This window comes from Antechinus flavipes, chromosome 3 (assembly GCF_016432865.1).
Source record: "Antechinus flavipes isolate AdamAnt ecotype Samford, QLD, Australia chromosome 3, AdamAnt_v2, whole genome shotgun sequence".
NCBI classification, from domain to species: domain Eukaryota; kingdom Metazoa; phylum Chordata; class Mammalia; order Dasyuromorphia; family Dasyuridae; genus Antechinus; species Antechinus flavipes.
Window position 1 is genome coordinate 586,947,529 of NC_067400.1, and position 5,182 is coordinate 586,952,710.

The 5,182-nt window shown below is 46.1% G+C and overlaps 1 long non-coding RNA gene across 1 annotated transcript; it reads left to right on the forward strand.

Annotated features, from left to right (window-relative positions):
* Positions 1-3,295: 3,295 nt before the first annotated feature.
* LOC127558165 (uncharacterized) lies at positions 3,296-4,607 on the forward strand. The gene is made up of 2 exons (XR_007952729.1): positions 3,296-3,530; positions 4,189-4,607. It is a non-coding gene; the product is annotated as an uncharacterized LOC127558165 (long non-coding RNA).
* Positions 4,608-5,182: the final 575 nt, after the last annotated feature.

The following is a 5,182-nucleotide window of genomic DNA, read 5'->3' on the forward strand; positions in this document are numbered from 1 at the left end:
CTCTGTTCTACTAGCCTTCTGGGAAAGGGAGAAGAGAAGACTCATACCAGTCTTGGGTTCAAATCCCACCTCAAATACTTACTAGCTATGTGATTTTGAGCAAATCACTGCCCTCTCTCTACCTCAGTTTCCTCATATGTTAAGTGGAAGTGGAGGTGATAATAATAGCATCTACTTCCCAAGATTGTTGTGAGAATAAAATGAAATGATATTTGTAAATCATTCTGCAAATCTTGAAGCACCCTATAAATTCTAATTATTTTCATTATTATTATTATCCAATCCAACAGTAGCTCCAAAGAAAAGATAGACTCACTCCCTTTTGCCCTAAGAGAGATCTGGGCTAGTCTGTTAGCTGGTTTAAAGAAACAAAAACTGCTTGAATGAACACTTTGCATCAGTCCCAGAGAGGTGACTTTGTTTATCCCAAAAATTTATGGGAAATGGGTGGATGACAAATGGGGGGAGACATAAAGGAGAGTGGTAATGGAAGAAATGTTGGGAGAGGGCATCATGGGTAAAATGAGGAGGAACAAAACCTTTACAACTTGAGCTGTATCTTCATAATCTTTTTAAAAAATCCACTAAAATTAAAGTCACACTCTATTCCTAGAACATAGAACACACCCATATCCAAATCCAAGAACAAAAATGCACTGCAAAGCCAAATATAAATGATTTTTTAATTAACTGCGCCATTGCTTCCTTCCATTAGTGTGGGTAATCAAAAATTGAGTGTGCAGTATTTACAATAATAATCCCTTGCATTTATGTGGGACTTTTACTTTCAAAACATTTTTCCATTCATTAGCTCTTTTTCTCATAGAAATCCCTTGATTTTAGCTAGATCAGAGAGCTTTCTTCCCATTTTGGGGGGGAAGGGTAAGCTGAGATCCAGGAGTATCCTCTTGTTTTTAATAGCATCATAGAACTGTTTAGGGAGAAGTAAGGAGAGGAGAACCCAGCTGGATTTATGTCCATGTACAACCAGGTAAGATTCTGTGCTCTGTACCATCTCTCTGCATAGGGACAGGACAAAGAAGGAAGGGGCTAACACAGTCCAGAGAAGAATATTATTTGTCAGGTCAAAGGGTTGGCCCCAGACACACTAAAGTGTTTACAGATGAAACTTTTGGGGATTGATTTTCTGGTTGTTCTTCCCCCATAGAATAATAAAATTTAGAACATAGAGATGACCTAATCCAACCTTTTTATTTTGCAGATTAGAAAAATAGCTGTGTCTTGTTCAACACCCCCCCCCCCAGTTTATAGAGTAGCAGAGTAGATCTTGAACTTAGATCCCTCTTATTAGTCCTAAATAATAGCAGCACACAGTCATAGCATGTTAAAACATGGTCCCCAGTGGGCAGTCCATACATTATTTCATTTGACCCTGGAACCATATGTGGTGTTTAAGTGCCATTATAAGCCATTTTCTCAATCAATCAACATTTAAGTCCCAATTGTGTGCCAGAAATTGTAAATACTGAGGATAAAAAACAGTTAAAAGTCCCTGAAAACAGAACTCAGAGAGGTTACTGACTCCTCTTGTACTGATAATATCTACCATTCATTGTATACTTTTAGGTTGCAAAAGACTTCACTCATTTGATATTACATCTGATCCTGGAAACATCTCTGGGAATAAAGTGATATTTCCCCATTTTACAGATGAAAAAAACTGAGGTTGTGACTCTTCTAAGGTCAAGGCTAGTTAAGCTCCAAGTGGTCCCAAAGCTGAAATTCAAACCTCTCCCTCTCATTCCAAATCCAGTGGTCTTTCTACGAGGCAGTGCTGTCTTGGGAAAGAGTATGGGGGGAGGGCTGAGTTAAGAGGTTTCCTAGAGTGAGGCTTTAACAAGCCTGTTGCATGGTTCAGGACCCCCAGAGAGATTAAGCCAAGAGCTTTAGGATAATTCCTGCCTGCTGTTTGATTTCTCAAGGGGGCTGCAGCAGAGCGAGGCAAAGCCCCAGGCAGGATCCCAGGACCTGGGATAGGAATGGGGGGAGGAGGAGGGCATAGGACTGAGCTGTCACAGCTTGGGATCGGGAAGCTGAGGAAGACCCAGCTCCCAAGGTCTTCTTTTTTGTTCTCATTCTGGCCAGGGCCGGGGAATTTGAATTGGAAGAGACTTTCTCAAAAGTCTGAGAGGAGATGGGATTTGCCCAAAGTCACACAGCTGGTGAGTGATAGAACCAAGACTGGAACCTTCAGGGAACAATCCTTCTTTTTTACCCTTAAAGCTTTGCAAAGTGCATTTTCACAGCACCCCGCTTGTGTAAATCAAGTGAGGGCACCCTTCATCTATCCATCCATCTCCCTGATCTGTGCAACTGATGCTTATTAAGTGCTTACTGTGTGCAGAGCCCTGATAAATGCCAGGAGGACAAACACCTCAAGGTGTTCACAATCTAGTAGAGGGGGAAGCTGGGATTTGAATGTACCCCTCCCGACCCTGGACTCTTTCCTCCGTCATCTTTGATTGGTTGATCGGGGATGGAGCCAGGATGGTGAATGTGATCTCAGTGGGCATTGGGTGGGTGTCCTTCTATTTCCACCATTGAGATGCTCCTGAAAAGTTAGATTAAAAAGAAGGGATGGCTCCCTGGGGGGTGGGGAAGGGAGGAAAGGATATGTTGAGAAGTGAAAATTATTTATAAAGGACATCAATAATTTCTTAAAGCTTTTTATAGAATCCTGTCAACTGGCTGTCAGGAAGCCAGGGACTCAAACTCAAGAGATCTCCATTTCTCAGAATTACTATTCTGTGACCCAGGCTCAGGGGAAAAATGATACAAAATAGAAGAGAGATGGGAGGTTCGGGAGCATGTTCACTTAGGCGGCCCCCTGTTCTCCAGCTGCACTTACCATTGTTTTGCTGTTGGAGGTGGGGGAGGGAGGGGAGAAATCCTTTGTCTTTCTTTGCGGGAAGTCAGAAAGAGACATACACATTGGGTGGGAAGGGGAGAAAGAGAGAGAGAGAGAGATAAATAGAGAAAGAGACAGAGAGACAGACAGACAGAGACAGAGAGAGAGAAAGAAAAGAAGGAAGGAGAGGGAGGAAGAGGAGGAAAGGAAGGAGGGAGGGAGGAAGGGAGGAAGGAGGGAAGAGGAAAGAAGAAGAAAGGTAGGTAGAGAGGGAGGGGAGAAAGGGAAGAAAGGAGAGAGGAAAGAAGAGGGAGGAAGAGAAAGAAGGAAGGGGGAGGGAGAGGGGGGGGGAGAGAAACAGACAGAGAGAGAGAGAGAGAGAGAGAGAGAGAGAGAGAGAGAGAGAGAGAGAGAGAGAGAGAGAGAGAGAGAGAGACAGAGAAATACAGAGAGACCCATACTTGAGCTGTCTCAGGAGAGGACAGGCTTTTTAGGCCTCTCACAGCTATGAGTGGGGAGGATGTCCCAGAGCCCATCCGCTGTTGCTTAGCCACCAGGTCTCTCATACACTCCGCCTTCCTGGGGACCGGTTAGAGCGGCCGCATCCTCTGTGCCGAGGGGACAGGCCGGGCCCTGGGCTCGGAGCCTGTCCAGCACCAAGGTGAGCTCCGGGACAGGGGGCGCTGACAAGCCGAAGGAGGGATGAACTGGCCGGATTGGAAACGGATCAGGGCCGACCGCCAGAACGATTGGCAGCGGAGGAGGGCGGGCCCACGAGCGCCTGGGCCAGGTCGGAAAAGCGGGCTACGGACAGTTGCTGCTCCGCAGGTCGGGCGCCGAGGCCGCTGCGCCTGGTCCTGCGGCAGAGGCTCCGGGAGGCAGCCGGGACTCGCCGCTGGCCCGGCTCTCGCTGGCTGCTTCCGCTGCAGGTTCCTCCTCGGGGCAGGGGCGGGTCCGGGAGAGCAGGGGCCGCGGGGGAGGACTCCCCCTTTGCCAGGGGGCAATGATCCCCAAGGCCGGTCATTCATTTTTTAGCGCTCTGCTTTTTTAGGGCCGGTAGATGGCGCCATGGTGCAAAGAGCACTGGTCCCGGAGTTGGTTCAAATCCAGCCTCAGACACTTAGCTGGTGATCCTGGGCAAGTCACGTCCTCCCCTGTGCCTCAGTTTCCTCACTTGTAAAATGGGCTAGGGAAGGAAACGGCAAACCGTTTGTAGCATCTTTGCCATGAAAACTCCAAATGGGGTCAGGAAACATTGGACAGGAGTGAAAGGACTCAACACCTGCTTTCTAAGCACCTCCCCTGTGATGTTTCCTCAGCTCCTTTGTCCTTCTCTCCCCGATGCTCTGTTGGAAAGGCCCGGACAATTTTGCCTCCATTCTTCCTGCCAACGATGGATCCGCTGGACGCTGTTCCCGCCTCTGGTTCCTAGGTTTCCCCACGAGAGCATACCCTCTTTATCTACAATGCTCCTCTCATTTCACCCTTTTAAATAAGGTGCCCCTTTCTAGAGCCACGGGCTATTCTCACTAAGTCTCAGTGACTTCTGTGTTCAAATTTGCCTCCTTGAATTTCATAAAGTATGAGGGGCAAGATTTGAACCCAGCACCTTTGACTCAAATTCTTGTGTCTTTTTCATTATTCCAACATAACTCTAAATCAGGGGTTATGACCTGAGTTCTGTGTAATTTTAATTTTTTTGATAACCCCATTTCAATAAAATTGGTTTCCTTTGTAATCCTATTTTATTTTATGTATTTAAGATATTAATCTGAGACAATCTCCAAAGACTTCACCAGATGCCAAAAGGGGCCTGTGATATAAAAAAGTTTAAGAACCTAAGTATGCTGAGGGCAGGGACTATGTTGATTTTTTGCTTGTATTTATGTTCTTAGTGCTTAGCACAGTGCCTGGAGCATAATAAGTACTTATTAAATATTTGTCTAGTTATCTGTCTGTCTGTCTATTTGTCTATCTGTTTATCTATGTGTCTATTCATGTGCCAGTCTGTCCATCCATCCATCAGTCTATCATATATGTATGTATGTGTCATCTGTAAAACAAGCCCGAGCAGGGAATGGCAAACACTCTTATTATTTTTGCCAAGCAAACTTCAAATGGGGCCATGAAGAACTGGACATGACGGAAGTAAGTGAAGGACAACAAAAAAATTGCTGTGTGCCTAAGTCTAAGGAAAGTAGCTGCTTCCTGTCTGCGGTGACCAGTCAGTCGCCAAGGAAAGGATTCTGATTGGGGGCTCCGGGTTGTAGGCAGAGAAAGAGACCCCAGAGGTCGTCTGGCCCTTCCCTGGTG